The sequence below is a fragment of the Chiloscyllium plagiosum genome, unplaced genomic scaffold (assembly GCF_037043375.1).
Source record: "Chiloscyllium plagiosum isolate Xiang-an unplaced genomic scaffold, Cpla_swu_hap1 HiC_scaffold_20, whole genome shotgun sequence".
Lineage (NCBI taxonomy): Eukaryota > Metazoa > Chordata > Chondrichthyes > Orectolobiformes > Hemiscylliidae > Chiloscyllium > Chiloscyllium plagiosum.
Window position 1 is genome coordinate 77681463 of NW_028270158.1, and position 12622 is coordinate 77694084.

The 12622-nt window shown below is 44.4% G+C and overlaps 1 non-coding gene across 1 annotated transcript; it reads right to left on the minus strand.

The window, feature by feature from the left end:
- Nucleotides 1-12201: 12201 nt before the first annotated feature.
- On the minus strand, nucleotides 12202-12283 carry trnap-agg (transfer RNA proline (anticodon AGG)). Its single transcript has one exon. It is a non-coding gene; the product is annotated as a tRNA-Pro (tRNA).
- Nucleotides 12284-12622: the final 339 nt, after the last annotated feature.

Here is a 12622-nt window from a genome sequence, read left to right on the forward strand (position 1 = left end):
AAGGTTGGTCAGCCAGAGACACCCACATCCCCTACCTGATTTAAAAAAATAATCCATTAGGATGATCCCACTGGAACTGCTGGGACCAGTGTCCTGGCCAATCATGTCGTCAGTTAATGGACAGGGCTTTCAACTGACAGAGAGGATGCAGGAACAGGGTCCAGGTGAACGGAGCTTTCCAAATCCAAATGGAAAAGGTGAAGTATGGGAACAGCATGGGAATGTGGCTGAAGACAAGCAGAAAGGAACAGGAAGGGACAGAGTTTAACTAAGATTGTGCATCAGGGAATCGGTTTGTGACAGGAAATTGTGGGAAAGAGTAAATTATGTTTTTTTTGGAATGGATAATGTCTCATCAATAAGGTAGATTGATTTGTGACACAGAGATAAAAGAGATTTAGACACCAGGGTGACGTAGTTACAGGGCGAACATAAATATTCAATGGATCACAACCTTGTGGAAACTCAGGCAAAATGGGTAACGCTAACAATAATGGATAAGAAAGGCATTACAGAGAAAGCATTTGGCCTCAGATCATGAAGTAGAGTCAGTCTGAATGTAAATTCTGGCCACTACTTGTAAAGGACACAAGCAGCAGAACAGTTTTAGACCACCGAACAGCATTTCATTGCTCATCACTGCATTAAGCAGGAAGCCATTAGAATTTTTTAACAAACACATTGTGATAATTTTGGGAAACTTCAATATTCACATAATCTGGGACAGTCACACTGACAGTGATATTGGAAGAGGAGTTCAGAGAATTTTTTTTTCAGTGTTTCTTTGAATAACAAATTGTGCAACTGGCTAGGGACGTAACTATCTCAGAGCGACCGTTGTGTGATGAAACTTAGTGAATCAGTAATGTCACCTGGAGAGATCTTCAAGGAAATTGTGATAAAGTTCAGCTTAAAGAAATATAAAGTTTTAAAGTGAATCACAGAAAGGACAAGCTACAACTAGAAACAAAAACAGTCAATTACATGGGTTTGAGAGGAGAACTGACCAAGGTAAAGAGGCGAAACAAACTGAAATGTGTGCCTGTAAATGAATAGTGGAAACCATTTGAAGGAACAGTGTAAATCACTCAACAAAAGAACATTCCATTGAAACAGACAAAACCTCAGCAAGAAATTCCCACTGGCCTCTCTCTGAGGACAAAATGTATCATATTAGATTAGGAGACTTAGAAGATCACCAAAAAATACTTAAAATCCTGAAGTGAGAGAGTGTTTTAGGAGTAAGTTTTAAAGGTATTGCAAAGGGTCTGCTATCAGGATGAGGGCAGTGGGAAGGGGAATCATTGTCAGGGTTTAATGTCGCAAAAGGAACAGGGAGAGGTGAAGGTGCTGGAGGTGGTGAGAGTGTTACAGAGAGTGGTCAGGGTCTGAATGGTGTTACAAAGCCAGTACGGATTGCTGCAGCTGGAGGGGTTTGCAGAGGTAGGGAGGGACATATATATTTTTATTTATTCATTCATGGGATGTGGATGTCACTGCTAATTACCCAGAGGACAGCTCAGAGTCAGCCATATTGCTGTGGGTCTGGAGTCACATGTTAGCCAGGCAAGGTGAGAATGTCAGATGTTCGACACAAAAGGAGGTCAGTGAACCAGATGAGTTCTTCCCACTGATCAACAATGCTTTTATGGTGGCCTGACCAATGTCCACCACGACATGACATCCCAACTCCTACTCTCAATGCTCTGCCCAATGAAGGTAAACATCCCAAACGCCTACTTCACCAGAATGTCTGCGTGTGACACCACTTTCAAAGAACTGTGTACCTGCATCACTGGGTCTCTGACTGACAACACTACCCAAGGCCCGAACATTAACTGTACAAGTCCCACCCTGGCTTGTTTCACCCAAATGGCACACTTCCCATTTATCTAATTAAACTCCATCTGCTATTCTTTAGCCCACTATCCCAGCAGAACTGTTCATCCTGTTATATCACAGATAACCTTCATCACTGTCCAGTTTACCACCAATTTCAGTGTCACCCAAAAAACTTACTTAACTTACTTAACAATATTCCCATCCAAATCATTTATCCAAATGACAAACAACAGGGCACTCACCCCACCGCTGGTCACATGTCTCCAGTCAGAAAAAAAACATGTCTCCCATCACCCTCTGTCTCCTACCATCAGGCCCAATTTTCTGTCCAGTTGACTAGCTCCTCCTGAATGCCATAACCTTTTACACTGATCTGAGCTTATTACCCAGTTTACCATATGACACATAGAACACAGAACAGTACAGAACAAGACCGTTAGGCCATGATGACATGCCAATCTTTTATCTGACGGTAAGATCAAAAAAAAAAGTGGCAGATAGAGTATAATTCAGATAAATGCAAGGTGCTGCATTTTGGGCAAGCAAATCTTAGCAGGACTTATACACTTAATGGTAAGGTCCGAGGGAGTGTTGCTGAACAAAGAGACGTTGGAGTGCAGGTTCATAGCACCTTGAAAGTGGAGTCGCAGGTAGATAGGATAGTGAAGAAGGCGTTTGGTATGTTTCGTTTTTTGGTCTGAGTATTGAGTGCAGGAGTTGGGATGTCATGTTGCGACTGTACAACACATTGGTTAGACTACTGTTGTAATATTGCGTGCAATTTTGGTCTCGTTACTATCAGAAAGATGTGAAACTTGAAGGGGTTCAGAAAAGATTTACAAGGATGTTGCCAGGTTGGAGGATTTGAGCCACAGGGAGAGGCTGAACAGGCTGGGGCTGTTTTCCCTGCAGCGTTGGAGGCTGAGGGGTGACCTTATAGAGGTTTCCAAAATTATGAAGGGCATGGATAGGGTAAATAGACAAAATCTTTTCCCTGGGGTTGGGAAGTCCAGAACTAGAGGGCATAGGTTTAGGATGAGAGGGGAAAGATATAAAAGAGACCTAAGGGGCAACTTTTTCATGCAGATGGTGGTCCGTGTATGGAATGAGCTGCCAGAGGAAGTGGTGGAGGCTGGTTACAATTGCAACATTTAAGATGTATTTGGATGGCTATATGAATAGGAAGAGTTTGGAGGGATATGGACCAGATGCTGGCAGGTGGGACTAGATTGGGTTGGGATATCTAGTCTGCATTGACGGGTTGGACTGAAGGGTCTGTTTCCATGTTGTACATCTCTATGACTCTAACTTCCATACCCTTCATTTTATTACCATCCATGTGTCTATCCAGAAGTATATTAAATGTCCCAAATGCATCTAATTTTACTGCCAACGCTGGCAGTGCATTCCACTCAGCTACCACTCTGTTTGTAACGAAACTAACTCTGAAATCTCCCCTTAACCATCCGCTAATCACCGGAAAATTATAAACCCTTGTAACAGCTATTTATGTCAGGGAAAAAAAACTCTCTATATTCACTCTAACTATGCCTCTCATCACCTTGTTCACCTCTGCCAAGTCACCCCTCACCCTTCTTCATTCCAATGAGAAAAGCCTTAGTTCCCTCTATCTTTATTCATAAGACATGCCCTCCATTATAGGCAGCATCCTGGTAAATATCCTCTTTACCCTCTCGAAAGCTTCCAAATCCTTCCTGTAATGAGGGGATCCAAACTGAACACAATATTCCAAGTGGGGTCCAACCAGGGCTCTATAGAGCTGAAGCATAACCTCACAGATTTAAAACTCAATCCCCAAACTCATGAAATCCCACGCAATATATTCCTTCTTAACCAGCCGATCAGCTCGGTTGGCAACTTTGAGGTATCTAGGGACTTGGAACTCAAGATCCCTCTGTTCCTCCACACTGCAAAGGATCCTGCCTTTAACCCTGCATTCTGCATTCAATCTTTCAAAATGAATGACTTCACGCTTTTCCAGATTGAACTCCATCTGCCACTTCTCAGCTCAGCTCTGCATCCTGTCAATGTTCCGTTGCAACCTACAACAGCCCTCCACACTATCAACCACTCCACCGACCTTTGTGTCATTGGAAAATTTTCTAACCCACTCTTCCACTCACACATCCAAGTCATTCATAAACTCACAAAGCGCACTGTAACCACTTCCTGAAGAAAACAAAAACTGGTCACTAAGCTCCAGGATGAATGTTTTCCATCCATCATCACCCTTTGTCTTCTGTGGGCCAGTAATCCTGTATCCAGACAGACAGGATTCCCTGTATCCCATGCCTCCATACTTTCTGAATGAGCCATAAAGGTGTTCTGTCACATTCTCAAAAGATTCAATAAGACTTTTAAGGCATGACCTTCCCCTTACAAAACCATGCTACTATCTCTAATTAAACTATGGTTTCCCAAGGAATAATAAATCCTGTCTCCCAAAGTCCTCTCCAAAAATCTGCACACCACAGACATAAGACTGACAGGTGTGCAATTCCCAGGGTTATCCCTATTCACTTTCCTGAACAAGGGAATAATAATTTCCTGCCTCCAATCATCTGGTCTGACTCCAGTGGACAGTGAGGGTGCAAAGGTCATCACCAGGTGCGCAGCAATCCATTCCCTCGCTTCGTGTAGTAACTTCGGACGCATCCAGTCTGGTTCAGCGACATTTCGATCCTTATCTTTGACAAAATTCTCAGCACATTCTCCTTCTTAACATCCGCCTGTTCACGTACAGCAGCCTGTTTCACGCTGTCCTCACAAACGACAAGACCCTTCTCAGCCGTGAATACTGAGGCATAGTATTCATTAAGAACCTCCCCTACCTCCTGTGACTCCAAGCACAAGTTCCTTCCACTATCCCAGATTGGCCTTATCCTCACTCTGACCATCCTCTTGTTCGTCGAGAATGTGGAGAATGCCTCACGGTTTTCCTTAATCCTTCCCAACAAAGCATTTTCATGCCCCCTTCTAGTTGCCCTAATTCCATTCCTCAGTTCCTTCCTGGTACCTTCAGAGAATCCCTGCAGTGTGGAAACGGGCTATTTGACCCAACACCTCCATATCAACCATCCAAACAGTATCCAACCCAGCCCCATTCCCCCACCCTATTACTCTCCATTTGTCCTGACTAATGCACCAAACCTACACATCCCTGAACACTATGGGTAATTTAGCATGGCTGAGTCACCAAACTGGCACATCTTTGGGCTGTGGCGGGAAACCGGAGCATCTGGAGGAAACCCACAGGGAGAATGCGCAAACTCCACACAGACCGTCGCCTGAGGCTGTAATCGAAATGGAGTCCGTGGTGCTTTGAGGTAGCAGTACTAACCACTGAGACACCGTGCCACCCAATGCAAGTCTCTGGAGCCCTGCCTGATCCTTTCTTCCTCAACCTTAAGTAACCTTCCTTCTTCCTCTTGACTAGATGCTAAAGTCAATGTGGACAACGTTGACTGCTCTGCCTTCATCTAAGTTTGGCCTTCCTCGAAGAGTCAATCCAGTTTGAGAAACATGGTTATCCACTCACAAAGCCATGCTGACCATCTCGAATCCGCCCTTGCCTTTGTAAATGTAAGGAGCTCCTTTCTCTCAGAATCTCCTCCAACAATTTCCACGTCACTGGTCTAACTGGGCTGTAATTTCCTGGCTTTTTTCTGCACCCTGAAGCGAATGAAAAGCACTAGCCAACTTCCAGTCTTCCAACATCTCACTGTATCTCTGTAAGGGACACTGCTATCTCTTCCCTAGCTTCCATCAATATTCTAGAATCAACTTAATGAGCTACTGAAGATTGACCGATCTTTATTTGTTTTAAGATCCAGCACTTTCTCTTCTCTGGTGAGGATTCTTTCCAAGACATCACTATTTATTTCCCCATGTTCCCAAGCTTCCATGTCTTTCGCCACAGTAAATACTGACAAGACTATTTTGTCTCATATCTCACCCATCGCCTCTGGTTCCACGCATGGGTGACGTTATTGATCTTTAAGGGGCCCTATTCTCTACCAAGTTACTCTTTAGCCCTTATTGAAACTTGCGTAAAGGCTTCTGGTAATTCAAATACACATTATCCCCCCTACCATTATACCCCTCCTGCACTCTTACAATTCTGCCATTTATATTCACACCAACAAATTAAATCTAACATGCTCAAAAACAAACTCTCTTTTATCAAATGTGTTTCTAAGTGGCCAGTTATTGTATATTGACATATCCTTTCTAACAATGTCAATATGCTCCCGACTTAGTATCAGGCTAACACTGTTTGGTTTCAGATTGGCAGTTGAAAGGGTTGAGGGAGTTCTTGTTTATCAATCTGAAAAAGGTACCTCACAGGGCCAGCAGGTAAAAGAGAAGGCAAATCAAATGCTGGCATTTATTACAGAGGGAATGGAGTCTAAAAACATGGAGGTCTAGCTAAAACTATACAAGGCACAAGTCAGACCACACCTCGAATATTATGAACAGTGTGAGTGCCCGAAGGAAAGGTATTTTCGAATTGGAGGCAGTCCAGAGAAGGGTCACTCTGCTGATCCTGGGAATGGAGGGATTTTCTCATGAGAAGAGGTGGAGTAGGTTGAGGTTGAACCCATTTAAGCTTAGATAATGAGAGAGAAATGGAATGAACCATCCAAGATTCTGATGGGGTCTGATCGGGCAGATGCTGGGAAGTTAGTAAATAGAACAGTAGAGCACAGCAACAGGCCCTTCGGCCCACCACGTCTATGCTGTCTAATATACTATTCTAACTCATACCATCTGACTGCACATGGGTCCATATCCCTCTATTCTCTGCCTGTTCATGTTTCTGTCTAAATGCCACTTCAAAACTTTACTCACATTTCTGCTTCTATGACTTCCCTCGGTAACATCCACTCACGTTAAAAAAAACTGGCTTCACACATCTCGTTTAAACTTCCTCTTTCTCACCTTAAAGCGATCGATGCGCTCCAGTATTTGGAACTTACACATTGGAAAAGAGATTCTGACTGTCCACATTATCTATCCCTGTTCCTAATGTTACATTCCTGTATCTGGTCACCTGTCAGCCTCTAATACTCTCACAAAACTATCCAACTTTGTTAAACTTCCTCTTACACCTAACACACCCTTAAAAAACCCCAACACAGGCAACATGCTGATAAACCCCTTTTGCACCCTGTCCAAAGCCTCGACCTCCTTCCTATTGTGTGGAGATGAGAACTGCACACAGTACTCCACGTGACAAAACAAGCATTTTATACAATTACAACATCAGATGCAAATCACTATACTTAACCTTGTTACCGATGAAGTCCAGTGTTCCATTTGCTTCCTTCCCCATCTGAAACACGTCTGTTGTTATTTTCTGGGAGTTACTGACTTGCACCAAGATCCTTCTGTATATCAATATCCCTCAGTATGCTAACTTTCTACTTGAATTTGACATCATCTCACACTTCTCCAGATTAAACTCAATTTGCCATTTCTGTCTATCTTTCCAACTGTTCTGTAACCTCCTGCAGATTTTAATGAATCAGGGAAACAAAGGTTTTGAGGAAAAGGCAGGAACGTAGTGTTGAACAGTATCAGATCAGGCATGTTCTTACTGAAGGACAGAGCACATTCAATGAGCCAAATGGCCTCATTCTCCTACATCTCATAGTCTAAACACAAACTCAATATGTCCTGCATAATATTATGGGTGTCTGCTCACAAAACGCCTTGAGAATGGGATTATTGGATATTTATTAGTACACAGCATTTGATCTACAAATATGATATAACGTTATAGAAAACCATCTCACATACAATCCAGGATTCTATCCATTGCAGCACTGATAGTCAGGCCATGGAGAATGCCAGGTTTCTGGGTTGGAGACAGTTACACAAATGGGGAGGGTTGCACAAACTGAAAGAGGTTCCTGTGGTCGCAAGGTGTCGGGAATGAAGATGAAATTTAACAAGATAAAGATCAAAGAATTGGAGAAGGATAAGGAGATTACAAATTTTTCACAGCTAAGAAAGGGTTGTAGGAGCTGGAGAAGATTACATAGGTAGGGACCGATGGAGAGGTTAAAGACAAATACATTGACATGGAGGTGGTATTGGTGGGAGGAGCTTACAGGGATAGAGAGGACTGTCAGGGTTTACAGGGATGAAGGAATTTAGTATCTACTGGGTAAGGTTAGGAATTAGTGCGTTAGGGATTGGAGAACCTGACAGAGACAAACACAGAGGTGCAGTGTGGACGAGAGGAGATTTTAAACAGAGGAAGAAATATCGGGACTGGAGGATATTACAGAGATCACGAATACAGCATGGGTCAGGATTGATGCCTGCGATCCTCTGTGTTGTCGCATCGAGGACCAGTACAGCAGAGGTGAAGGCAGGACCCTCACAAGAATGTTGGAGTGAAGCTTAGAATGTTGCTGTTCCTTGCCCAGCTCTGTATCTATGTTCTGTCTTCCAGGTCTGAATATAGAAGTCTACTACCTCCACCCTGTGCTGTTTACTGTGAGTGATCTTACCGGCTGCAGGATTTACTGAAGGCTCCAGATCTTCCTCTCCATCTCTCTCTGGCTGACCAAGCATCTTCAATGAGGTGATGGATGAGACAGGAGTTAGGATCATCCTGATTACCTGCATGAGAAAGAAATAGACAGAATGGGAAATTAGACTGATGCAATGAGGATAACTCATGCAGAGTGGCACTGAGTCCAGCAGAGATCTTGAAAATCCCAGTCTCCATCCCTTGCCTGTGATGCTGCGTCTCTCTGGAGTGGACAATTCTGTTGACTCAGGATCTCAGACCATCTGTAAGAGGGAGAAACACTGACAGAGGCAGCAAATAGACTGACACAGCGAGGGATACCATATGGAGAGGTACTGAGTGATGTCACATTATTAGACACTGCATTAACAGGGAATTATTGGAATTTGTAACAAAGGCACTGGGATAATTGTGAGGGGATTCAAACTTCCTATCTCATCATCTCATTGGCGGTTAGTCACAGACGAGGCTGACTCTCTCCCACTCTCGGGGGTGGGCTGGGGCGCGGTCTGGAGTTGGCTGTACAGACCAATGTGGCCTTCCACACTTCCACAGACTCTATTACACTTGGGGCAGAGGGTGGCTATGGGAAGGGAATGGGTGTGGCATTGGTGTGGTCATGCACTCCTTGTGCTGTTTTCTCCTGGATTCCCATTTTCCCCACACAAAGTCTCGAGGTACTCAACAGCTTCCCAATGCTCCTCCTCCCACTTCGGACGATCTTGGCCCAGGACATACCAGATTTGATTAAGAGATGAAAAAAAACTATCAATTCTGAAGAAGCCAACATTTAGAAATGTGGACGCATTTGTTAAAGAGACCGCCAGGGATTCTCCTAGCTGGAGGAGTGCAGTTGGAAGAGGAAACGTTGCCAGCGTTTAATCAGATGATCAGAACAGGGAGAGGTGAAGGTGCTGGAGGTGGGGAGAGTGTTACAGAGAGGGACAAAGTCCTGAACAATGTAACAAAGCCAGTACGATTTGCTGCAGCTAGAGCTGTTTGCAGAGGTAGGGATGGACATCTGTATTTTCATTGATTCATTCATGGCCTGAGGCTGTCAGCGAATGGACCATCATACATTGCCCTACTGCGAATTGGCTAGAGGCAGCTCAGACTCAGCCATATTGCTGTGGGACTGGAGTTACATGTGAGCCAGACCAGGTAAGAATGTCAGATGTCCCTCTCTAATGGACAAGTTGATTTTTTTCCAGATAATCAACAATGCTTATACGGTGGACTCACTAATGTCCTGAACAGATATACTATGACATCGCAACTCCTACTCTCAATGCTCTACGCAATGAAGGGTAACCATCCCAAACGCCGGATCACAACTAACAACAGGGCAATTCCAAACTACTCTTTCAAACATACTGCAGCCTTCGTGCACCACCACTTCCCAGACAATGCAGAAAAGAGAGAAAGAAAGAACATAATAAGAATGGGCCATAAAAAGTGAATTTCACCAATCACAGTCTCGATGAGATTACCTTTCCCTTCCGACGTGTCCAGGACGGAAATGAAGGAAATGGGAGAAATTCAATAACATATCACATCGAAATTCATTGGAACGATTTTCCCATTCGCCAGAAATCCAAATAACGACGAGTCGAGTCACCGCAGGACGTAGTTTCACAACAGCGAGGAAATAACAGTCTCCATTCGGTTCCAGTAAAAGCAAAACTTGCCTGGAACAGCAGAGCTGTTTGCGATTTTCCGCGCTGGAGGCGAACGTGATCGTGACAGCACGGACACTTAGGAAAATTCAGCACTTTACCACACGGGAAGTGCTTTTTGTTCTCGATGTGAAGAGTTCTCACGCCTGAGTCACCTTCACGTCTCTGGTTGCTGAGTGAATCACAAAGAAGGAATTTCACCAGAGCTGCAACTGCCTCACTTCCCCACTCGCCCTCCCCGTGTACATTTTCCTGCTCGTCAGTGATTGAAAGAAAACCAAATGGATGCGAATGTCATTCTGTAGCCTCTCTGTTGATTCCTCCGTTTCAGTTCCGAGGTGGCTTAGATCACGTGGCGCACCTTAATATTAGCGACGCTATGACAGCACAGGTCCAGAGGTTCCTCTGAGAGTGTAATTTCTTTCGTTGCTGTTGCTGATTGAATGGGCCACTAACGTGCGAACTGCTCCAAAACATGATTCAGGACCTCTGGTGCCAACTCTCGCACGTTGAATAACGACAGACAGCTTCCAAATGAGGTATTTCAGAGACGACTTTGGGGTACATTTGACAGACAGACTCGTTCAGGAATCCGTGGTGCGCTGTGACACCAGCGCATCAGCTTCTTCCCTGTCTTTGAACCGGGCCGCCTGCGCAAGGAATGCAAATGCGGTACTGCTCTTCGTGAAAGAATCAGAAGGCGGTAACTACACTCTCAAACGGAATGGCATATGAACAGAACCAGGTTGGAGAAAAACGTTACAATGCTTTGCACAGTAATTAAATGGAGTTGCATTACATTTCACTACGAGAGGACATTTGTTCAAGCAAATTCGAAGACTGGTTTGCAGATGGGAAAGCAAGCAAGAAAGCTCCCATGTAAAAGGCCGCAGTTGAAGAACAAAGCAGTTTCTGCCCACTTTCGAAATGGGCACCTTTCGCGTGTAAGGCGAGCGTGATGACCACGACACTACAGAAACCAGCCTCAGCCAGCCGTGCTGCGGCTCAGTGGCATCCAGCACTGACAGTTGAAGCCATTCTACCTTTCACCTTTCTGTTTCCAATAGCTCGTTGTTTCATGGGACTTGTTTAATTTTGGCTATGTGGTGAGCATGGACGAGATACAGCGAAGTATCTGTTTCCACGCGGTGTACCCCAATAACGTTGTGTTGCTTACACCGGCTTTAAAGGATTACTTTTTAGTCGAGCTTGGCGTCGCAGTCTGTGGCACAATCATTTAGTCTGTTCGACTGCTCACGGGAAAGGCAGTATTGTGAAACACTGCAGAAACGAACGACTTCCTTACTTTTGCTCCAACTGACCATACTCCGTGAAATTTTCCCAGATTCTCAGTTGAGGATTTTTGCAGCTGTAAGTTACCTCAGAAACCCTGTTAATTCGTAATGTATTGAGCGAATCGCAAAACAGGAAGCATTTAACACGGAACACAAACAAAACTGGCAAACCAAATGCATTTTCAGACACAGCGAGCACGAATGCCGATTGTGAGACAGTCCGGGGGCATGAGCCATAAAGTAATCTCACAACTAACAACAGGGCAATTCCAAACTACTCTTTCAAACATACTGGAGACTGAGTGCACCACCACTTCCGAGACAATGCTGAAAAGAGAGACAGAAAGAACATAATAAGAGTGGCCATTAAAAATTGAATTTCACCAATCACAGTCTCGATTAGATTACCTTTCCCTTCCGATGTCTCCAGGACGGAGATGAAGTAAATGGGAGAAATTCAATAACAAATGACAACGAAATTCATTGGAACGATTTTCTCATTGGCCAGAAAACCAAATAACGACGAGTCGAGTCACCGTAGGAATTTATTTCACAACAGCGAGGAAATAACAGTCTCCATTCGGTTCCAGTAAAAACTCAACTTGCCTGGAACGTGAAGCAACAGCAGAGCTGCTTGCGATTTTCCGCGCGGGAGGCGAACACGATCGTGACAGCACAGACACTTGGGAAAATTCGGCACTTTACCACACCACAGTTAATTCCACGGGAAGCAAACTCATTTTTCTTCTGTTTCAAACAGAAATGCAGCAGGGGTCGAAACCGCATTTGAACAAGTGGCGTCGTTGGAGTTGATCAGCAGAAATGGCAGCGGTGGGATTCGAACCCACGCCTCTGACGAGACGGGAGCCCTAACCCAGCGCCTTAGACCGCTCGGCCACACTACCAGCCCCCGACCGCCCATTTTCTTGCACTTCCAATTGTGCTCCTGCATACCAACACATGCAAAGTCACGTGAAAAGGGTTCCATGACCCCTCTCCGACTCGCACAGCTGCTGGGATGTGCCCGTCTACAATATCAATTTCGCAGAAGATAATGATAGCCCGTCAATCCAGACAAAAATCAATGGTATGCTGAGTCTATCTTCTCAGACTCTTTTCAGCTACAAATGTATCTGTGAGTGCGTGAGAATATATGATCGGTTATGATTTGGTCACGTTACCATGAGCTGCTTGACATTGCTGCAATTTCGATTCTTGCTTTGCTAAATGATTTCACCCATTGC